The sequence below is a fragment of the Chrysochloris asiatica genome, unplaced genomic scaffold (genome assembly GCF_000296735.1).
Source record: "Chrysochloris asiatica unplaced genomic scaffold, ChrAsi1.0 scaffold00001, whole genome shotgun sequence".
NCBI classification, from domain to species: Eukaryota; Metazoa; Chordata; class Mammalia; order Afrosoricida; family Chrysochloridae; genus Chrysochloris; species Chrysochloris asiatica.
The window spans coordinates 48,378,729-48,403,276 of NW_006408519.1; the positions used below are offsets into that span (position 1 = coordinate 48,378,729).

The window sequence follows — 24,548 nt, forward strand, 5'->3', positions numbered from 1 at the left end:
GTTACAGTCATGGTGTCACAGAATAGGCAGCAAGGCAAAACCTTTGCTCTCCCAGGGTTTATGGAATTTATGTTGGGAGGAGACCAAAATTAAACAAGGTAAGAAAATAGTACTTATATGTAGCTTCAGGCAATAATACTGCTACAATGTGTTTGGAGATGGTCAAGTGATCAGGAAGAACACCTTGGTGCAAGGAAACTGGATAGAGACCCGGACACACTAAGGGGCAGGTCACATGGTCATCGGGGGAAACAGATTACAGAGAAGGGAGTCACCTAAGCACTGAAGTAACCAGGTGAGGTGCTAGCCTGCAGCCTGCCACGTCAGAGCCATCTGAGATGACAGAAATTCTTGGAATTGATCGCTTTAAAGAAAGAAAGTCCTGGTGATCTCATTCCAGAATGTACCCAGTGAGACCCTTAGGGATCACAACAGAATACTGTCTGGTAGAGTGCTGGAAGATGAGCCCCCTAATTTAGAAGGGACTCAAAATCCACAGTGGTCACACACTGTCCACAGCATGCCAAACTTAGCAAAGATGGTGCAGGGCTAGACACCACTTTGTCCTGTTGTACGTGTAGTGAGCTGATTTTCTGAAAATGACCAGGTGACAGTGTGTTTTTTATATTGTTCTATTTCCAGATGAGTATCATCACATTCTGTTAAACAATATGTGAACCTTCAAAACACAAAACAAACCAAAATAGGGAAGTGAGTTTTATTTCCTTTGTGATTTTCAGGGACGTAGGAAGATGCTGATTGAAGAAAATGTTATGCCCATGTTGTTGTTGTTGTTGTTGTTGTTGTTGTTGTTAGGTGTTTTTGAGTCAGTTCTGGCTCATAGCGACTCTATGCACAGCAGAATGAACCCTGCCCAGTTCTGCACCATTCTCACAATCATTGCTGCACTTGAGCCCACTGCTGCTGCCACTGTGTCGATCCATCTCATTGGGGGTCTTCCTCTTTATTGTTGATCCTCTACCAAGCATGATGTCCTTCTCCAGGGACTGTCCCTCCTGATAATATGACTGGCGTATGTATGAGAGATGAAGTCTGGCCATCCTGGCCTCCAAGAAGCACTCTGTGCTTCCTCCAACACAGATTTATTTGCTCTTCTGGCAGTCCATGGTACTTTCAATATTCTTCTCCAACACCGTAACTCAATGCATCGATTCTTCTATGATCTGCCTTATTCATTGTCCAACTTTCACATGCATATGAGGTGACTAAAAACAGATGCCTTGAGCTAGGCGTAACTTAGTGTTCAAACTGTTATCTTTGCTCTTGAGCACTTTAAAGGGTCTTTTTGTAGCAGATTTGCCTAATTCAGTACGTCATTAGTTGCATTTTCTTGACTGCTGCTTCCATGAGTGTTCACTGTGGATTTAAGCAAAATGAAGTCTTTGTCAACGTCAATTTTTTCTCTCCATTTGTTGTTACTGTTATTATTAAGTGCCATAGCGTCGGTTCTGACTCACAGTGACCCTGTATAGGATCTCCACAGAGCAGCTGGTGTATTTGAAACCCTGATTTTGTGGTTAGTAATCCAGTAATCATCTTATAGCACCACACCAGGGCTCCTTTGTCCATTTATTATGACATTATTTATTGGTCCTGTTGTGAAGATTTTGTTTTCTTTACATTGAGGTGTGATCCATACTGAAGGCTGTAATCTTTGATCCTCATTAGTAAGTATTTTAAGTCCTTGCTTCAAGCAAGCAAAGTTGTGTCATCTGCATATCACAGGTTGTTAATGAATCTTCCTCCAATCCTGATGCATCTTCTTCTTCATATAATCCAGCTTCCTGAATGATTTGCTCAACATACAGATTGAATAAGTATAATGAAAACAAGTTATGTATTGGAGTCAATGAGTTGGGGTGGGGTTTGGGTAGGAAAGGCTGGTCCCTCACAGCCAGAAACCATCCAAAAGGAAGAGGGTAGGGGCACTCAGAACAGGAGGGGGAAATGGAGAGGAGGTAACAGGTCTGAAGGATGTCCTGTAGCAGTTAGACATGGTGTCTGGGTCAGAGACTGCCACAGGGCAGAGCCGCTGAAGGTCCTCATCACAACAAGGTTCATCTTACCTGTGGTCCACCATGATTGGGACCATGACACAGACTCAAGCAGCACTTTGTTCTGTTGTAAACAGGGTCTCTAGAAGTCAAAACGGACCCAATGGCACTCAATGTCATCAGCAATGAGTAGTAGATGCTTCATAGTGTATTCCAAACAGGCAAGTTCCAAATAGCTGAAAAAAATCTGATTATTTGGCTATTTTTGAAGCCACCTGATGTGTGTAAATTTGGAACTGGTAGGCTTTGTGGACAAAAGAGCCCCTGTTTGCTATGAAGAAGCAAACAGCCTGGGCTTCGGTATACTGAGGGTATCTTTGGCTCCTTAGTATGATACCCAGGTCAGATCTTGCAGACAGCTGACAGAGACAAGCTAGTTACAGTTCCCTCCCTCTCAGAGCCCCAGGAAATAAATACCAGGAGCACCCCCTCCCCACATGTCTTAGGCTGTTTCCTCTCAGTACTTTCATAAGGGAGAGAAAGAAAAGGTAATACTTTTTTTTAAAGGCAAATGAAAGCTGTGTTCCCTGAGTACTGAATTTGAAAATGTACACTTAAACACAAAACAAAGTGTTCAACAATATGTTATTAACTATGTGGCAGGAAAGGGCATGAGAGAAAAGATGAATTGCCTGAAATAAATAAAGGCTGCGAAGGAAAATCCATGTCCCATCTGTAAGTGGGCTGCATTGCAGGCACCATGAGAAAGCGGGAGAAGGCAGCTCCCTGAAGCCAGTCCAGCTGCCACACCAACAAGAACAACTGACCATTGCCAATCGCTTGTTTCTTGGCAGCACCCGGTCTGTACTGGACTCTTCCATGTGCTCCCCAGCTCACCTTTCAGAGACCTGTCCTGGAAATGCCTTTCCTGACTTCCCCAGGAAGGGTTGTTATTCTCGTTAAATGTCATTAAGGCAATTCTGATTCATAACAACTATGTATAGGGTTTCCAAGGAGTGCCTGGTGAGTTTGAACCATTGCAGTTAGCAGTCTGGTTCTTATCCCACAGCACCACACCAGTACTCCACCAGGCAGAGTTTTTGTTGTGTTAGGTGTTGGCTCAGACACATAGAGACCCCATGCGCAACAGAACGGAACACCAGCCGGTCCTGCCCCGTCCTCACAATTGCTGCTATGGTTGTGTCCATTGCTGCTGCCACTGTGCCAACCCATGTTGTTGGAAGTCCCCCTCATTTTCACTGACCTCTCCACTTTACCAAGCATGATGTCCTTCTCCAGGGACTGGTCCCTCCTAATGATATGTCCAAAGTATGAGAGATGAAGTCTGGTCATATTGGTTTCTAAAGAGCATTCTGGGTGTATTTCTTCCAACGTAGATTTGTTTGTTTTTCTGCAGTCCCTGGTATTTTTAATATTCTTCTCCAATTCTATAACTCAAATGCATCAATTCTTCTATGATCTTCCTTATTCACTGTTCAACTTTCACATGCATAAGAGGCTATTGAAAATACCATGGTTTGGGTCAGGCACACCTTAGCCCTCTGAGCTCTGAACACTTAAAAAAGGCTTGAGCCGCAGATTTGCCCAATGCAACACATCATTTAATTTCTTGACTGTTGCTTCCATGAGTAATGATGGTGGATCCAAGCAAACTGAAGTCTTGGACAACTTTGATATTTTCTCCATCTACCCTGATGTTATTTATTGCTCCGGTAGTGATGATTTTGTTTTCTTTACATTGAGGTACAACCCATATGGAAGGCTGTCATATTTGATCTTCATCAGTAAGGCTGCAGGGTTAATTGCTCAAAATCTTTAATGGCTTGTGACAAGGTGGACCTCCTTATCCCTCTCACTGGCTCTGGGATACCCTGAGTGGCACATAAGGTTAACATACTAAGAGAAAAGATTAGTTTCAAGACCACCCAGATGTGCCTCCAGAGAAAGGCCTGGTGATCTGCTTCGACAAAAGCAGCCAGTGAGCTCCTTCAAACTCAGCTCCGGAAACAAGTCTTTCCCCTACATCTACCAAAAATGATGCCAACACAATGACCTCAGAAGTTCTACCATTGACCTCAACTCCTAGTCCCATAGGTCCCATCAATCCTTGCCAAAATTCATCCTGTGGACAAGATTCTTCCTGTGTTGCTCCGAACAGTAACTATTTTTGCCTGTGTTCCGAAGGGTATTACTATCAAAACAACTCTCAGAAGTGTGAGGAAGGAAAAAATATTCCCCGGGAGCATTACAGTATAAGTACCCCAATCAGATGTTTCTGACTTGGAAGATAAAAATTCTAAGGCCTATGAAGGTTTACATGAAAAAGTTAACCATTTTTTTTTAAGAATGCATTCAACTATTCCAGCAATGGTTTTGAATATGGACAGACTGTAATTATTAAATTAAGTATATCTCCTTCAGCAAGATCTGGAATGTATGCTGAGAGTATTGTTAATGTTTCAGTAGTAAACATTTTAATAGAAAATACAAAATATAATCAGAGTTCTGTGGCTGCAATAATTCAAAACGCAGTTGGCAATGGAGCCAATGGCATTAATGAATACTCTATGAAAGATCAGTGTGACTATTATGGTTGTAAAAGGAATGATGCCAATGACTGCAACAACGGATTACAATGTGAATGCAAAGATGGATACCAAAGACCTTATCCATAGGTCGCAGTCTGTGTGTCCCGATACCTGCAATGAAAAGAGCAAGAAGCAGTGCTTACTGAAGGAAGATGACAGTACCTCTGAGTGTGTGTGCCTGCCTGGCTAACGGGACAATAAGGGGGAATGTGAAACGTGTCCGTTTGGCTACAGTGGACTCAACTGCCAAGACCAATTCCAGCTGATCCTCACCATTGTGGGCACCATTGCTGGCATCTTCTTTATAGGCATGGTGATTGCATTCATCATTTCATCAAGATTAAAGAACAAAAGGAAGGATGGTGAAGAACAGAACTTGATTGAGAATGACTTTGAAAATCTGAAACTGCAGCAAACAGGATTCACCAACTTTGGAGCAAATGGTAGTATCTTCACTAAAGTCCAGACTATGGCCTCCAAAGACAGACAACTACAAAATCCATATATAAACACGGGAAGTATGACCCGCCCTGACTATTAGAGTGGTAAAAATTTGGGACCATCCATGATCCTCAATCTAATATATAAGCCATTATTTTGAAGGGTTTAGAGATCTAATTCCATAAAATAAGCTGAGGAAAACCTTGTGGATCTCAACAGAATAGCATTCAACATAGAGCTTGAAGATGTGCCCTGTGGGTTGGAAGACATCAAAATACATAGTAAATACACAAAGGGATTTGGGCAATGAATGCAAAGATGGTGCAAGACTGGACACCATGTAATTCTGTGGTCCATGGAGCTGCGTGCACTGGGGCTGATGAGGCTGCAGCTAACAACAGCAGCAGCACACTCAATACCTAGAAAGAGACTAAGACACACAAAGAAGTCATATCCACATAATGCAGTCAGTGATGCATGCTCAGTGATGCATGCTCAGTGATGCATGCTCAGTGATGCACACTCTAGGAGCTCCTGGGGTAGTTCCCTCGCCTACTGAGGGGATGTCACATAGGGAATGGAAGATATTTCAAGATGGCAGGAGCTCATGATAAGAGAGAGGTGGAGAAAGAGGTAGAGGAAGTGGCCAGGGGGACAGATCAGCCTGACTCCCACCTTGCAGGCAATGGCCAGGAGGGTTTTCAGCATGGGGAGTTGGGGGGGGGGGGGGGGATCATGATCAGAGGGAATTTTTAAGATGCCATCTGGGATCCAGGAATGGGCTGGACAAAACTGGAAGTGAGGAGACGTGGAAGGAGGCTGTGTAAGTGGCCCTGGTCAAACAACAGGGGCTTTGTCCAAAGAAGCATCCGAGGGAATGGAATTTAGTGGGTTAATTGGAGAACTTTTAAAGCCTAGACTAAGTTAGAATTGGGGGGCCATGCAACGTGGGTTTGAGGGTGAAGAGGAATGGAGGATATCTGGGACTAAATTTATAACTTGTAGCTTGTCTACATTTATACTTAAACTTGAAATAATTGGCATTCCATGTAAGTTATATGAGCTGCTTAGTTTCCAAGTCATAGAACTATGAGCAAAGAATGTGGAACCTTCTAGACTGATCTCCTATAATTTGTGAGGTTCAGTCCTAAGGATGAAAATGTTGGATCCCATGATTAAAAGGCAGGGAAAGGATGCCAATAAACATACTAACATTCAGAGCTTTTTCATTTCTTCTGAGGTCTTTTTCTCAGCAGGTTATGGTTGTTTTTATTTGCTATTTAATGTCATTCTAAGTTAGGAAGATTTCAATTGCTAAACTGTTAGCATGGATTTTACTGTCCATCTTTATAATGTGCAATGCCAGTTTTAAATGCAAATATCAGAGCATTTAATTCATGAAGAATCACTGAGATTGTATAGTTGTTGAATGGTAGTTTTCACATATGCATGTATTTTGTGCTTGCCAGAACAATGGAAACACTGCACTAGACTGTTTTCGTTTCACTCCCTGATTTACAACACTCTGTATTTTTTGTTTACTGAAGAGTTATAGAAAAGAAAACTATTTAGGTCTTCAAATGGTCTGATGAAGGTTTTTAGATTTGAATAAGACACTAGCAGATGTCATCCAGAGTGCAAGGCTGGGCTTTGAAGGATGAATAAGAGTTTACCGAGTACATAGGATGAGGAAACTCTCTCTCTCTCTCTCTCTCTCTCTCTCTCTCTCTCACACACACACACACACACACACAACTGAAAACCCACTACCAAAAGCAAATATTACTTCTTTGGTAAGCAGTGTGATGGTGCTAGACAGATGATTTGTTAGCAGATACAGTGGCTTTATGATGAGTTATAGAGAATGAGGTCTTCCTCAACTTCATGAAGAAGATCCACAACGAGATATGCAGTTGCTACAACCATGGGTTCAAACATACTACAGACTGGGAGGAAGGTGCAGGACTAGCCAACATTTCATTTGGTTATCCATGGATCTCTCTGAGTCAGAGTCAACCCAACCACAACAATGGAGCATGAACATGGTGTTAAGAATCCTCATAAGTTAGAAGAGAGCTTTATTCTGGATCAAGGTTGGGTTTTAGGAAAACAACTTTGGCAGCACGTCTGAAAGAAGGAAGATTTCGACGTGGATTGTTCCAAAGTTGAGGATTCTTGTTAAGAGGTTCTTACAGTATTGCAATTGACATACTATGGTGGCAACTGTTGTCGCTGTTGTCAGTTCTGACTCATAGTGACTCCATATAGGGTTTCTAAGGAGCAGCTGGTGGGTTTGAACTGCCGGCCTTGTGCTTTGCAGTCCAGTGCTGATCCTACAGTACCAGCCAGGACTCAAGTTGGTAGCTAAGGTGGAGAGATAATACAGACAGGAAAGAACAGGGTTTTGAACTTGTTTTAAACGATTCACTCGTGGCTGATGGAAACAAATGCAGTATGTACTTTGTGTAGCAACCAAATCTCTTGCACATTAGATTTTGACCTAAGTAGGTATGGCACTGTGAGTTAATGCCCTGGACTGCAAAGTCAATTTGAAGTTCAAGCTTGGTGGCTCAAGCTCACCAGCTGCTCTTCAGAAACCCTGTGCAGGGTTGCTATGTTTTGGAACTGACTTGACAACAACAACAACAACAACAACAAGGAAGCAGGCACTAGTGCCCCACTCAAAGATGGTGGACAACTATACCTGTTAAGGGTACATTATTGATAAGGAGTTATCCTCTTGGGAGTCAGGACTTAACCTCAGCAAGGACCTCAAGGTGAAGTTCAGACATGCTACTGGAATGCCACCTAGAAGTTGGGAAAATGACCACCCATGTTAAATGAAGATTTCCAATGTCTGTGGCCAACCAAAGTCCAGTGGGTGTGGTGGGAGATGCCAATTATATGAAACTTGGGAATCTAAAAACCAACACTGCTCCTAAGGAGACACAAAGACCCACATTAACACCTAAAGTGAGGGGAAGTATGCTGATCAGGAAACACCAGAACCACTTGGAAGTTGGACAATGTTGGTTACTGTAGGCTGGGGTAACACTAGGAGATGCTTTATAAAAGCAGACTCCACAGTGGCTGTAGACATGACAGGTCCCCAGAGCAGCAGCAACCAGGACAGCACCTGCCCCCAGAAGTCAGCTGGGCACGATTGCCATCAAGGACAATAAGTTGGGAGTGGCTGATCGGCAGGGGATACAGACATTGTACTTGGATATGGCAGTATCCTAGTTGAAGGCAAGCGAGAAGGCAGCTAGCAAAATTACTACCTAATATATTTTATCAGAAACAGATTAAGAATGAATGATCATAAGATATAACTCTTGGTCTCTTTTCATCAGGAAGAAAAGAGAATGAAGGAAACCAAAGGCTCAAAGAAGAAACAAATCCATGAAACTAAGATCCCACACAAACCACAGTCTCATTCTATCCTGAGTTCAGAAGAATTAGAAGGAGCTCTGGTAGCATAGTGGTTACGAATCAGGTTGCTCATCTCACGGTCAGCAGTTCAAGACTACCAGCTGTTCCGCAGGAGAAAAATGAGGCTTTCGGCTCCCGTAAAGATTTACAGCCTCAGAAATCCTGTACAGGGTCACTACGAGTTGGAACTGACTCCACAGCATATAACAACAACAACAACAGCCACTACCACAGAGTCCTGCTATGGTGCTGGGGGTTAAAGCACTGGAACACAGGGTCAGTTTGAACAACAAGATCAGTGGTTCAAACTCGCCAGCCTCTCTTTGGAAACTCTATACAGAGTCACTATGTGTTAGAACCAACGTGACAGCACTTAACAGTGACAAGGGACCAAACAAAACTCAAATTCCTAAAAAAGACCAGAGTCACTGGGCCAATAGAGACTAGAGGAGCCCCTGAGACTGTTGCCCTAAGACACCCTTTGGACTAGGAACTGAAGCCACTCCTGACGTCACCTTTCATCCAAGTAATAGATTGGCTTATCAAATAAACATTACCACCCTTAAAGAATCAAATGCATGAGCCCACGGTCAACATTTACACTGAAACAATGATAAGAAGGTAAGGAGGAATAGGGAAGCTAGATCAATGGAAACAGAACAAACAGAATGCAAACCATGAGAATGCTAACACAATGTAAAAAAAAAAGTAGCCAATGTTACAGAACAATTTGTCTAGAAATTGATAAATGGGAATTTAATTTACTGTGTAAACTTTCACTTCAAACACAATAAAATATTAATTTAAAAAATAAAGGAAGAAGGAACAGAAGACCTGTCTGAAGCTCTCCAGTAGAAAGCCAGAACCTTTTTCCCTTTTCCACATTTCTCAGCTTCCACCATTTCTCAGACCTCACACCTACCAGCTAAAGCAGAGGCAGATAGATCCCCATGCAGAAAGTCCTATAACACATGGCAGGTCGTCACAGTAATTAGTTCCACATCCTCTCTCAAATTGCTTGATAGCCATACACTGGGAGAAAAGAAACAGAGAGACATGACAAGGACTATTGGGTACAGAATCCAAATCATCCCTAATATCAGGATCCCAAAGAACCCTAAAGCTCCTTGCAGGCTAGGGACTTGTAGGGAATCCCACTTGCCTGGGGAATGCAGGGGTGTCCTCTTAAAGAAAGAGTATGCACTGACTGTAAGATATCAAGGAAGAAGATATTTCCAGGAGTCGGTTCCCACTCATAGTGACCCAACATGGAACAGAACAAAACACTGCCCTGCCTGCACCATCCTCCCAATTGCTAGGATTGGAGCCTGTTGCTACATCTACTGTGTCAATCCAGCTCTTTGAGGGTCTTCCTCTTTTTCACTGATTGTCTGTTTTACTAAGCAGGATGCCCTTCTCTAAGAGTTGGTTTTTGCTGATAATTTCCCCTAAGTACATTAGACGAAATTTCACCATCTTTGCTTCTATAGAGCATTCTAGCTATACTTCTTCCAAGACACATTCATCTGTCAGTTTGTCAAACTGTGGTGGCTTGCATGTTGCCGTGATGTGGCAGCAGGGTCAGGAAGAAGGAAGATGTGGTTCATTTGTGAGGGATTAGTCACTGAAAGTCTCATAAATAACAGCAAAGAGATAGAGGGAATTTCTACTAAACTGGAAGTTGTTGATGAGGCTGGAGTGGTGGCAAATGCTGGATCATGAAATTGCCTTGCTAACCATAAGGAGGAGCTCTGTGTACAATTCTGCAAGCATGGATGAAGACAATCATCATAAATCACCAATACAGTTAGAATGGATTTTAGAGTCTTTGAAAGACCTGAGACTGTTTTATACCTTGGGGTGCTTTGAATACTCTGCATTATTCTCATTGCAGATAAAATCTGTCTTTGTAGAAACTAGCTTCCCAAAGGAAAAGTACCGTAAACAAAAAAAATGATCCAAATGGATCCAGAATTTTTCATTAGATAAAATACATCAACTGCAAATTATGCTCTAGCTTGAGAATTAATGATACATTTTGTAGACACAAGGACACTAATGACATTTTCACCCACCAACAATCACGTCTCCTGTCCTACTCACCACAAGCCAGATTCTGTTGTGTCCACTCTGACTCATAGCAAGCCCCTGTGAGTCACAGCACAATTGTCCTCCCGGGGGTGTTCAGACGCTGATTTTTCTGAGGTATATCATCAGGCCTTTCTCCTAGAAGCTGTTCCCCCAGTTATTTAAGTTAAGGAGCTTAACAAAACTTCCGAAAAGGAATTTGCAGGTCACTTTAGGACTGAAATGACCAGCAAATTCAGGATTGACTTGGATAAGTTGCAGGGAAATAAGATTAGCATCCACAGTCCTTCTTTATTCTGTAATCATAGGCTATTTTCCTGTCTATGATGGCCCAAACTTTGAGAGCAGAAACAGATCACCAAAGCTTGGATAACACATTCTTTATTTCTTTCTTGTCATTTATTTAAACATACAGAAACGTCATTCCACTCCAGGAATGAACTGAGGAGGCAGGAATACAAAATAACCCCCTTGCCATCAAGTTGATGCCACCTCATATGACAGAGTAGAACTGTCCCATAGGGTTTCCAAGGTTGTTGTCTTCATAGAAAGAAGCTCTGGTGATGCATTAGGTTAAGCGTCAAGCTGCTAACCAAAAGGTCGGCAGTTATAAACTGCAGGTGACTCTGCAGGATAAAGATGAGGCAATATCTTTCCACAAAGACTTAGAGCATCAGAAACCCTTTGTAGCAGTCACTAGGAGTCAGAATCAACCCATTAGCAGTAAGATCTTCTTTACAGAGGCAGATCTCTAGGTCTTTTCTCCAGACACTGGGTAGGTTCAAACCACTGACCTTATGGTTAGCACCTAAGTGCTTATCGACGGTGTCACCAAAGTTCCATAAATTAAGTTCCAATAGATGCACACCAGTCAGTGGTGTGTTGTTATTATTAAGTGCTGTTGAGTCAGTTCTGACTTGCAGTGACATTGTATAGGGTTTATGAGGAGCAGCTGGTGGATTTGAATTGCCAACTTTGTTCTTCACTGTCCAAGGCTGATCCTGAAGTACCCCACAGGAGTCACAGATGCCATTGAGTCGGTACTGACTCAAAGTGACCATATACACAACAGAACAAAACACTGCCTGGTCCTGCGCTAAACTTACAATTGTTGCCACGCTTTAGTACATTGATGTGGCCACTTGCTAATCTATCTCACTGGAGGTTTTCCTCTTTGTCTTTGACCCTGCACCTTACCAAACATGATATCCCGCTCCAGTGACTGGTCCCTCCTGACAATATGTCCAAAGTATGTGAGATGAAATCTGGCCATCCTGGCCTCCAAGGAGCACTCTGGCTGCACTTCTTCCAACACAGATCTGTTGGTTCTTTTGGCAGCCCATAGCACTTTCAATATTCTCCTCCAACACCATAAATCAAATGCATCAATTCTCCTTTATTCATGGTCCAGCTTTCACATGCATATGAGGTTATTGAAAATACCACAGTTTGGATCGGGCACACCTTAGTCCTCAAGCTGACATCTTTGCTCTTCAACACTTTCAAAATGTCTCGTGCAGCAAATTTGCCTAATGCAATACATCGTTTGATTTTTTGACAGCTACTTCCATGAGTGTTGATAGTTGATCCAAGAAGAATGAATTCCTTGACAACTTCAATCTTTTCTCCTTTGATAAGAACGTTGTTTATCGATCCAGTGGTGAGGATTTTTGTTTTCTTTACATTGAGATGCAATCCATACCGATGGCTATGGTCTTTGATCTTCAACTGTAAGTATTTTAAATCCTCTTCACATTCAGCAAGCAAGGTTGTACCATCTGCATATCACAGGTTGTTCATGAATCTTCCTCCAATCCTGATGTCATGGTTTTCTTCATATAACCCAGCTTCTCAGATTATTTGTTCAGCATACAGGTTGAATAAGTACGGTGAAAGAATACAACCCTGCTGCACACTTTTCCTAATTTTAAACCATTCAGTGTTCCCCTGTTCTCTTCAAACAACTGCCTCTTGGTCTATGAACAGCCTCATGAGCACAATTAAGTGCTCCGGAATACTCATACTTCGCAATGTTGTCCATAGCTTGTCATGATCCACAAAATCGAAGGCCTTTGCATAAAGTCAACAAAACATGGGTAAACATCTTTCTGGTATTCTCTGCTTTCAGCTAAGACCCATCTGACATCAGCAATGATATCTCTCGTTCCATGTCCTCTTCTGAATCCGGCTTGAACCTCTGGAAGTTTTATGTCAATGTATGATTGCAGCCGTTTCTGTATTACTTTTAGTAAAACTTTACTCGCATGGGATATCAAAGATATTATCTGATGATTTATGCATTCTGTTGGGTCACCTTTCTTTGGAATTGGCATAAATATAGAGCTCTTCCAATCAGTTGGCCAGATAGTTGTCTTCCAAATTTCTTGGCATAGATGAGTGAATGCCTCCAGTGCCACCTCACTTTATTGAAACATTTCAATTTTTATTCCATCAATTCCCGGTTCCTTTTTCTTTGCCAATTCCTTCAATGTACCTTGGACTTCCTCCTTCAGTATCATTAGGTCTTGATCACATGCTACCTCTTGAAATGGTTGAACATCGCCCATTTCCTTTTGGTGCAATGACTCTGTGTATTCCTTCCATCTTCTTTTGATGCTTTCTGCATCATTTAGTAATTTGCCCCAAAACTCCTTCAATAACAAAAGCTTAGGCTTGAATGTTTTCTTCAGTTCCCCCAGGTTGACAAATGCTGAGCATGTTCTTCCCTTTTGGTTTTCTGATTCCAGATCTTTGCACATTTCTTTGTAATATTTGACTTTGTCTTCTCAAGCTGACCTTTGAAATTTTGTTTTCAACTCTTGTACCTCCTCATTTCTTCCATTTGCTTTAGCATCTCTACACTGGAGAGCAAGTTTCAGAGTCTTTTCTGACATCCATTTTGATCTTTTCCTTCTTTCTTTCTTCCTGTATGATGTTCTTGATATCATCCCACAACTCTTCTGGTCTTCGGTCTTCAAAGTCTAATGTATCAAATCTGTTCTTCAGATGATCTCTAAATCAAGGTGGAATATATTCAAGGTCATAGTTTGGCTCTCATGGCTCTCAATTGTTTTCATTTTCTTCAACTTCAGTCTGAAATTATTTGCATATGAGCAATTGATGGTCTGTTCCACCATCTGCCCCTCGCCTTGTTATGGCTGATGATACAGAGCTTTTCCATCTTCTCTTTCCACAGATGTAATCAATTTGATTTCTGTGTCTTCCATCTAATGAAGTCTATGTATATAGTCGTCTCTTATGCTGTTTTAAAAAGATATTTGAAATGAACAAATCATTGGTTTTGCAGAATTCTATCATACAATCTCCAGCACCATTTCTATCACCTATTTTCCAACCACTGATCCTTCCTCTTTGTTTCCAACCTTTGCATTCCAATCGCCAGTGATTATCAATATATCTTTTTCTTTTAATTTTTATTGTGAATTTTGTGTTAGTTTATGTGGGTGAACAGTATCTTTACATTCATCCTATCGTATTTTGTTTCATTGCAATGATAACAATCCCCTGTATGCATCACCAAACACCCAGAGGGTACACCCCACACTCCTGCCTCCCGGCCGCCAGTACACAACCCCTCTCCCTCCCTGAGTCCAGAGCCCCCAGCTGCTTCATCTGTACCCTTCATTGCCTCTGCCTCCATCCCTAGTGTCACTGCCTCTCTGGACATGGTCTTGCACTTCACTTTTCTCCCTTGATAGTTCCAGGGATCTCCACTCCTAGACTGCAAAATCAGCTGTTCCCCTCCTTTTGTTACTGAATATTTACCTTTACCTTTCCATAACTCACAGTCAGACTTGATAGCAATCATTTCCTATTGAACCATAGGAGTTCTTTCCAGACAGATTGGAAACAATTCAGTGGGGGTTCTACATTTCCCTGTATCCTCTGGAGCTATGTTCCCTATTGAAAGCTTGTAAATCAGTCACTTCTTGACTTTGTAGTCCCCCCATTATGGGTAGCCAATGTCTAAGTACCCCCTCCCTGTTAACCCTGTGTACCAAGGGAGTGGGAATTTTGTTCCATTCTGAATTCTGCTATCCATTGACCAAGTTCCAGGTGGTGTTGCCACATATGTCAATCTCTTGTTCTTGTCTGTTCTTGCTAGTTTTCATTCCAAAGAACTCTCTTTAGGATGTTTTGAAGTGCTGGATTGGCTTTAACAAAATCTCTTAGCTTGTTTATCCTGGAATGTTTTGATTGCACTATCGTATTTGATTGACAATTTTTCTGGATAGACAATCCTTGGTTGGCAGTTTTGTTTGTTTGTTTTTCTTTTAGGGTTTTATATATGTCTCCCCATTGCCTCAGTTTCCACTGAGAAGTCAGAACTTAATCTGATTTGCTTGCCTTTGTAGGTGACCCTTCTCTTTTCCCTGGTTGCTTTTAGGATTCTCTCCTTGTGTTTAATTTTGGAGAGCTTGATTATTATATGTCTTGGTGATTTCCTCTTGGGGGTCTATCCTTACTGGGCTTCTTTCAGCTTCTTGAATGTTTATCTTCTCGTCCTTCAAGATGTTAGGAAATTTTTCTTCTAGTAGCTCTTCAACTATCTCTTCTGTAGACTTCTGTGATTCTTCCTGTTCTGAAATGCCAATAATTCTTAAGTTATTCCTCTTCATGTTATCCAGCATGAATCTTAGACTCTCTTCAGATTTTTTATCCTTTTTTTCTGCTTTCTTTCCTATCTTAGCAGTATTGAGAGATTTGTTTTCCAGCTAGTTGGTTCTGGCTTCCATCTCTTCCATTCTGCTCCTTTGCCCTTTCAGTGTATTGTCCATTTCTGATATTTTATTATTAATCATCTGGACTTCTTTTTGCAGGTTTTGGATTGTTTCCAATGCCGTATCTATCTTGTTTGATTGCTCCTGTAGCACTTTCCTGATTTCTTCCTTATTATTCTCTACCCCTTATCAGAGCATTTGAATTTGTTTCCATATTATTCTTCCGAATTCCTTCTCAAGCAGATCCAGAGCCTGCTCGTCTACTGGAAAGTCTGTGTCTGCTTCCAGCTCATTTGTCTTTGTTACTTTTTTCTGGTTTTGGACATGTGTTGAGATCTTTAATTATGTTTTCTTGGGCATTTTCAACAGTTATGTGAGTTTTTAATGCTTAAATGGATGTATGTTGCTTTGTTGTTAAGCTTGCTGAGCTTGCTGGTGGATATGTTCTGGAGATAGGCTTCCCTTTTCATGTGTAATGCCTAGCAGCTGGTTTTGGCTCTTGTCCAGATGGTGGGGTACTACAGGGTATACTTGTAGCTTGGCTATATGGGCACATTTGCTGTCTCTTCTTGGGTGAGGTAGGTGGAGAAAACTCCCACCCCTGGAAGAAGAGTGATACCAAAGGACCGAAGACAGGAACAATATAAAAGCAGAAACAGAAACCACCAATCAAAAACAAAAATAAAATTGTGTTTGACACTGTTCACTGGCCTTTGCTGTGCAAAGGCCCTGCGTAGGTAAACTATGGGGTGGGTTCCCAGGGTCAAAACATCATAAGAAGTAGCCTGTGGGTTTCTTCTCTGTGCCATTGGAAAACTGTGGGTGCAATGCTTGACCCTTTTGGGGGTGTGCTCCCTCCCGCCTGAAGGTGTCTGAGCTGTACAGTGAGGGCACGATCAGGGTGAAGAGGTGAGATATGTGAAAAATGAAAAGTGAAAGATGAAAAATTAGTCACACCTCTCCCTTCAGACACGCTGCTCTGTGGCTTTTAGCACTGGGTCGCTGCCTGTGCTTGGCTGTAGCCCTGCCCTCCAGCCTGAGGCTGCTGGCCGTCACAGCTGGATCGATTCAGAAATCACTGTATTTTGCTTCCACCTGCAGATTTCTTCTCAATGGGCACGGGGAACTAGAGCCTGGAACCTCAAACAAGATCCAAAGCTCCACCGTTTATCTGTGGACTGCTCTTTCTCAGCTTTTTTTTTTTGGGGGGGGGTTGGCAGAGGAGTTTTCACTGTTTGTCTCTGCTTTCTCTGCCCGCAAATCGGAAGTCTGATTATCAATATATCTTGATTGCATGTTTGATCAATTTCAGATTGAAGAAGTTGGTAGAATTCTTCTATTTCATCCTTACTGGCTTTAATGGTTGGTGCATAAATTTGAGTAATAGTGGTATTAACTGGGCTTCCCTGTAGGTGCATGGATATTATTCCACCAAGGCAGTGTTGTACCTCATGACAGATCTTGATGTGTTCTTTTTGACAATGAATGCAACACCATTCCTCTTCAATTTGTCACTCCTGGTGTAGTAAACCAAGTGGCTGTCAGAGTCAAAATGGCCAATACCAAGTCCATTTCAGCTCAATAATTCCTAAGATATCGATGTTCACATATTCCATTTCATTTTTGACAATTTCCAATTTTCCTAGATTCATACTTTGTACATTCCATGTTCTAACTATTAATGGATGTTTATAGCTATTTCTCTTCATTTTGAGTTGTGCCCCAGCATCAAATGAAGGTCCCAAGGGTTTTACTCCCAAGGGCTTTACTCCATTCACATCATCACGGTTAACTCTACTTTGAGGAGGCAGCTTTTCCCAGTCGCATTTAAGTGCCTTCCAACTGAGGGGCTCATTTTCTGGCACTATATCTGACAATGTTTCTCTGCTATTCATAAGGTTTTCCTTGCCACTTAACTATGACAGATTGCATGAGCTTACACTAAAGTCCAGTCCCAACTTCCAGAATATCACTGTGCCTACCCCCAAGTGAGGAGTCCTAGTTGATCTAAGTCTACAACAATCATGATAATCCAACTCCTCATTTTCCTGCTTCCCTTGCAGCTAAGAAGGGCCTAGCTGGGGACAACAAAAGCCTTTTTTGTCAAAAGAAAATGTCTGGGTATGGTTCCTGGCCACCCCCTCTTTAATTTTTAAGTCTTAAATGCATATGTGATGCCTGGAACAATAGCAGTCATTTTGCCACCACATGAAAAAAACACCTGAAAAAAATCAGGAAGGTGTGAATTTTAACATCAGTCAACATCAGTGACCACCTATCACTAGACTCTTTTGATGTGAGAAAATATGTACCTAATTGTTTAATTCATTGAAGTTGAGATGCCTGCTTCTTGCAGCTGAATGCATTTACAGTCTTATGACCACTCCCTTCCTCTGAATCCTACTTCCAAGGCTAATGGATAGATCTGGGTACCAAGTTTCCTTCCAGCTATCTGAACCTCTCTGATGGAAGTCTGGTGAAGGGACGAGTCTTGTTTCCCTAATACAGGAGCTAGCTAACTGAATGGACTAATTCTGATATCCAGTAACCATGGATCTATCTGGCAGCCATTTAGGATCCATCTGAGATCTAGTCCTCACATCCATGGATGATTGTGTCTAAGTAGCGCTTCGTGGGTTGGTTTTCTATTTTAGAATAAGAAAGAGAGAAGGGAAACATCTGCTTGAATAAGCTTGATCACTCAGAGGTATCTTTTCCTGGGGCCATATTTTTCTCCACTCAGTTACTTTCCTTTACCTCAGTGCTTTTGTGACTGAAGCCCTTTAGAGTCCTGGAAGTGAAAAAGATGCTTCCATACATGCGTGCACTACCTGTTACTGACAGTATTCAAGTAGATGCTAGATATGTGTCATTCACGGCGACTGTTCTCAGAAAAATTCGACCATAAATGTTAGGTCCTCTATTCTACAGCACCCAACACTAACTGTGTGTCTGTGGCAAGTCATTGGAATGAACTGGGACAGGTTTTCCTTAGCTGTGAAGTGGGAAAGTATGTGTGAGGAAGGTGGGAAGAGAGGTAGCACAGAATTGGACAGGGTTTCTCCAAGGCCCTTCGAAATCAGCTTACATTTTCAGTGTTTTCTGAAGAATTGCCTCTGGACTTTCCTTCATCCCCATCTTCCAGCTTTTTCTTAGTCTCCATTTGTAAACTGGCTCAACATTCCTTCAGCAGTCAGGCAATGGGGACAGACTACCCACCAGGCACCAAGTACTGGTTGGGTACTTTCTAGACAAAAGTCAGCTTTGAAGCCAGCTATATTTACAAATTCTTCATATGACAAAGTGGATGCCATGAGCTAACTAGGAGGACGATCTGGATTTTGAGCAAATTCAGATGATTGGCAGATCTGGGAGAGGAGACACAGTAGCAACAGTAGAACAAGAGAGTGAGCCAGAGGAAGCGACTGTTCACATCCATCACTCTCCACAGCCACTGCAGAGTGAGGCTGACCACAGACGAGATGTAAGACATGCCTAGTGGGCAGGGGGAGAAGCAGATGAGTGGGGAGATGAATTACAGCCAGCAGACACAGCCAGCTCCATGGCCGCAGAATCATCCATGCATCTTCACTGACTTCCAAGAGTCTGCAGACCCCAAGTCAGGCACATGGGCCCTCAGGCAGGATTGGTAAAGATAATCATCATAACGTGCTTGCCTGAGGCCACACCTGCCTCCTGTGCTACTCTTGACCAGCTTCTGCCTTTTGTTCAAAGATCTTGTCCTTAGATCACTTGAATTTTTTAATCCAATTCTACTGCCTTCACCCCCAATGTGGATGCAACTTTAAGGCAAAACATCTCCCCATGGCCTTGTCAGTGATGGGACTGACATGGTTGGGTTACCAACTGAGTCCCGTAATCCCATAAACCAATGATAGCTCAAGAAACCCCCACCCTTTGTGTTCCAGAAAACAACTACTACAAAAAGCCTTTTCTCATATTACGCAAACAAGACTCACCACGCCACCTGGTGTACTCAGGACAAGGCCACACACAGACCCTCCAATTCTCGTGCTTTGTCACATACCTGATTATTTGTCCCCACTGATCACTTGGGACCAGCTTCAGTGCAGCTTCTTTCCTTCATCCAAGTCCCTGAACTATGCTCCCCTGAACAGCCTCACAGTCAGACCCAGCACACAACCCCTCCTGAGAATCAGCTGGACTCAGAGTACAACATTCTCTGGTCTACTAGCTGCTCACACCACCCTCTCTTCCCAGTGCCCCACACCTCGCTCGAACTCACCTTATTTATTCTGCTCTTTATCAAAGAAAAGCTGCTTGTCTTTAACCCAGACGAGGCCCATTGACATTATAGTCAGTGCATGCCCCGTAGCAGAATTATCCTTCTGAATGAAGTCTCTCCTGTTTTAAATGTTGGCGGACTTGGGTGGCTCACTTAACTGTAAGATTGGTGGTCCACCCAGATGTGTCTTGAAAGAAAGGTTTCCGATCATCACAGCCTGAGAAATCCTGTGGAGCATGGTTCTACTCTGCAACAGGTAAAATCGTCATGAGCTGCCATGGATTCAACAGCAACTGGTTTGGTTTCTGAACCCAGCACCAAGAACAGTGCCTTGCACATAGTAGGTGCTCAACAAAGAAGTGCAGAAGTCACACATGACTTCCACCATGCTGTGACTGCCTCTAGGATTTATGGAAACACCTAGCTTTTCTTCATGTTCAAGATCAAGGAGCCTGACTTCCGAAGACGTCTGTCTCTGCCCAGTGACCCAGGTCCTCCCGTTATCAGAAACACACCCACTAAACCCTTTCCCTCATCTCTTTAGCTATAGGGGAGGTGTGTCCATGGTGTTGTGTATAAACTGGAGGTGACATGGGATTCCAGTGCATGTCTCAGAGGTGGCCTGATGGAAGTGAAAGAACACTGTCAGCCGAGAAATCAGACTGAATCCGCTGGTAGTTGTCCATGCTGAGCCTGCAGGGGAGGCTCCCACTTATACCTGAGCCTACACAATATCCTATCTCAGGAAGAAGATGTCTAGTGAGATGTGTGATGAATGGGGAACCTGTGTAAGAGAGTAAATCCTGTGCCTGCTGCTATTAATGAGGGAACTGGGGGTTTCTCTTGGGGAGTCTATGTCTTTGTAGTGTCCCACCAGGACACAGAGGTCTCTGAGCCCACCTGCTCAGCCCGACAGTGACCAAGCAGGACAGCCCCTCTCTCTTCGTGTGGCCAAGAAAGAGTGGACAGTTTGGCAGTCAGAGCCCGAGGTTCCCCTCTTACTTGTTAAATGATCAATCTATAAACTAAAATATGTTCTCCCAGCCCCGTATAGCATCCTTGTGAAAATGAGGTAACATCTAGGGCAGCCTTGACTTGGTGCCCACACCCACCAGGAGTTTCATACATTTATATGAACAAAAATACTCACTGGACATGAATGAAATCCCCACAATGGGGATAAGTGCAAAGGGGGTGGCCCAATGAGTGACCCCAGCCCACCTGGGAGAATGACCTCCATGTTGTCTTAGCACAGTGGTGTTGTCAAACTTCAGTTCAGATAAATGTGGAATGAGTGTACTGTATCTGTTCCTGATCCTTGGGTTGCTACAAGAGTGGGGGAGGGGACTGTGAGTTGGCCAAAACCCTTGAACCTACAAGATTGTTTGTTGCTAGTTGCCATGGAATTGGCTCTGACTCACAGAGACCCTATGGGCAACAGAAGGAAACACCGTCTGGTCTACACCATCTGCATGATTATTGGTGTGTTTGAGTCTATTTTTGTGGCAGTGGTGTTGATCCATCTCATAGAGGTTTCCATCTGGTTAGCTGACTCTCTACCAACCATCATGGCCTTTTGTAGTCAGTCTTGTCATCCTTTGCTTCTAAGGAGTATTCTGTTTGACTAAAATGACATAACCCATTGGTGAACAATTGAGGCTGGAGTTGTTCTTGGCCTCGGTGGAACCATCACCCTCCCAACCTGAGTCCCACCTGCTATAACCAGAAAAGCCCATAGGATGAGTGGAAAAGAGTGACCTTCAGGCATTTAGATGGATGAAGATGTTCTACATCCTTAAGGCCAAGAGAAGGTAATGCTCACTCAAAGGTTTCTGTGTCTACTGCACTACGCATCAGTGCAGACAGACAGCTGGACGCTAGAAGCTCACATTCCAATGGGAGAAACAGATGTGAATAAAGAAGTCAACAAATACATACACTAAGGACAGTTCCTAGTTGGCCATTGTCTTGAAGAAGCCAAGAAGAGTGATACCATGGTTGAACACACACCAGAATCCCACTGCCATGCAGTAGATCTGGGCTCCGTGGGCCTTTAAAGGCTAAAATCTAAAAGAAGTGGACTACTGGGATTTTCTTCTGCAGTGTCACGAGGTAGATTGCTGGTAGTGCAGTGGATTACGAGCTGGGATGCCTACCACAAAGTCAGCAATTCAAATCTATCAGTTGCATCTTGGGAGAAAGATGAGAATTTCTGCTCCTGTAAAGATTTACAGTCTCAGAATTGCTATACAAGGTTGTTATGAGTTGGAACAGACTCGTGTACCACAACAACCCAACTTTTGCTTGGCTGTTGAGTGCAAACCATTTGTGCTACCCAGGACCTCACACCAGATAAGCCATCAGCAAAGTCCTCTTTGGAGAGGGGACCCTGAGCTGGGAACCAACAGGAGAGGGCAAAGGTCCTGCAGCAGGAAAGGGTTTGGCTGGTCACTAAGATAGATAGAATACATGGAGAGAAAGCAGAGGAGGGGGAGAAGTCCTCTGAGGCACAGAGCTTAGCATTCATTGGCAGCATAAGAGAAAGCCAAGTGAGCATTTTTAGCAGGGCCACCCTCTAACATGATTTTAAAATGTTCCTCTAGTTGCTGAGTGTCAGATGGCTTATTCCAGTGCATTGGATGTAGAGATCCCTGTATGGGGTGATTGGAGGTGCTGGAGATACTGTGTTTGTCATTATCTGAACCACTGTCCATGCCCAAGGCATTCCCCCACCCTCACCCCACACACCAGGTACCAGTAGATGTCACCAGAAGCTCACCGGAGGTTTCACCACTAAGGAAGATGGTGGAGAAGAACTAACAGAATTTTTTCTGCATTCCAGGGATCTTCAGATACCACTAGCTCCCGCAACTGTGCAAAGAAGTCCAAGTAAATGCTCTACTCAAATGAGAAAATGATGCTCACTAAGGATTTGTGTCACCCTGCATTAATGAAGCTCATGATTGGTGGACCCAGAACTCAAGACCAAGTTTGACTTTACCCAAAGCCCCATCTTACCGCTATACCATACTGTCGTTCAGAAGAGTATCTCAAAGCAAAACTCAACACCAGTGTGCCCGGTAAGGGCAGCTTCCTGTGGGAGGTTCAACTAAGATGGAGGCTCTGAGAGCTCCCAAAGAATGTGGATCTTTATCCATAATAAGCTGGGAGAATGCTTACCCCGTAGGAATTAGAGGCAGTGACTCATCAGGACTGTGTGATGATGAATGAAGCCAAAGGCACATGCTTTGGGATTAGAGAGTGAGTTGAAATGTCTACACTGTTTCCCCGTAGCTGTGCAATCTTGACCTACTACCTCCACTCATGGATCCTTAGCTGCCCCAGCCATGATACGGCACATGGAGAAATTGATGGGATTCACCCAGAGATGCTGAAGATACCACAGGGGAGTATGCATTTACTGGGTATCTGTTGTCATTGTTGCTATTGTATAACCTGAGACTCCAGTGACAGAGTAGAAGTGCCCCACAGGCTTTCTGAAGTTGAATTTTTTTAAAAAAAACAGAGCTACTGATCTCCTGAGGAGTGGTTGGTGAGTTTGAACTCCTGAAATTTCAGTTAACAACTGAACACCTCCACATTGTATCACCAGGGCTCCTTGGGTACCTACTGCTGTTGTTGCAAATTGCCAACAAGTCAATTCTGAATCACAGTGGCCCTGTAAAGGGTTTCTGAGAAGCAACTGGTGGGTTTGAACTGCTGACCTTATGGTTTGTAGTCTAGTGCTTATCCTATAGTGCCACACCAAGGCTCCTTGGGTACCTACTACCTACTTTAAATAGTTTTGGAGTTGGTTTTGTTGTTATAAAATTCCCTCTTTCTTATTAGAAGCAACACATTGTCCATTATGAAAAATTCAGAAGAAACACACAGTTAAATAAAAAGTCCAGCTACCTATGCAGAAACAGTCAAGGCAAATATAAATATTTAAAAATACATTTCTATTTATAAATGGTTATGAGTAAAAATAGAACCATACTGTACAAACCTATTACTACTTCCTTTTTCTCTATTTAGCAATGTAACATGATCATTTTTCCAGCTGCATAAATGCACTTGTACAATGCTTTTTCAATGACCACAGAGCTTTTTTATACAGACAATATCAGTTATTGAACTAATTCCGTATTGAATGTTTAAGTGGTTTCTAATTTTTCTATTAGAAAGAGAGCTGTATTCTAAAGTCATTATACCTCATTTCTAGTACCCACACAACTCAATCACTTGCACCTCTATTGTTGTTGTGAGGTGCCATTGAGTCAGTACCGACTCACAGTGACCTTATGCGCAACAGAATGAAACACTGCCTAGTCCTGTGCCAATCTCTCAATCATTGCTACACTTAAGCCCATTGCTGCTGCCACTGTGCCAATCCATCTCGTTGGGTGCCTTCCTCTCTTTCACTGATCCTCCACTTTACCAAGCATGATGTCCTTCTCCAGAGAATGGTCCCTCTTGATAATATGTCCAACGTATGAAAGACAAAGGCTAGCAACCTGGCTTCTAAGGAGCATTCTGACTGTACTTCTTCCAACGCAGATTGGTTTGTTCTTTTGCCAGTCCATGGTACTTTTACTATTCTTCTCCAAACCATGGCTCAAATGCATCAATTCTTCTAAAGTCTTCCTTATTCATTGTCCAACTCTCATGTGTATGTGACCATGGTTTGGGTCAGGTGTACCTTAATCCTCAAACTGATATCTTTGCTCTTGAACATTTCAAAGAGGTCTTGTGCAGCACATTTGCCTAATGCCATTTGATTTTCTTGACTGCTGCTTCCATGAGTGTTGGTGGTTGATGCAAACAAAATGAAGTCTTTGACAATTTCAATCTCTTCTCCATTTATCCTGATGTTATTTATTGGTCCAGTGGTGAGGATTTTTGTTTTCTTTACAAAGATTTTGTTTTCTTTTGTTTTCTTTACAACCCATAC

The 24,548-nt window shown here is 42.7% G+C and overlaps 1 pseudogene; it reads left to right on the forward strand.

Moving 5' to 3' along the window:
* The first annotated feature begins 4,468 nt into the window (after nt 1–4,468).
* LOC102814091 lies at nt 4,469–5,165 on the forward strand (annotated as a pseudogene).
* Nucleotides 5,166–24,548: the final 19,383 nt, after the last annotated feature.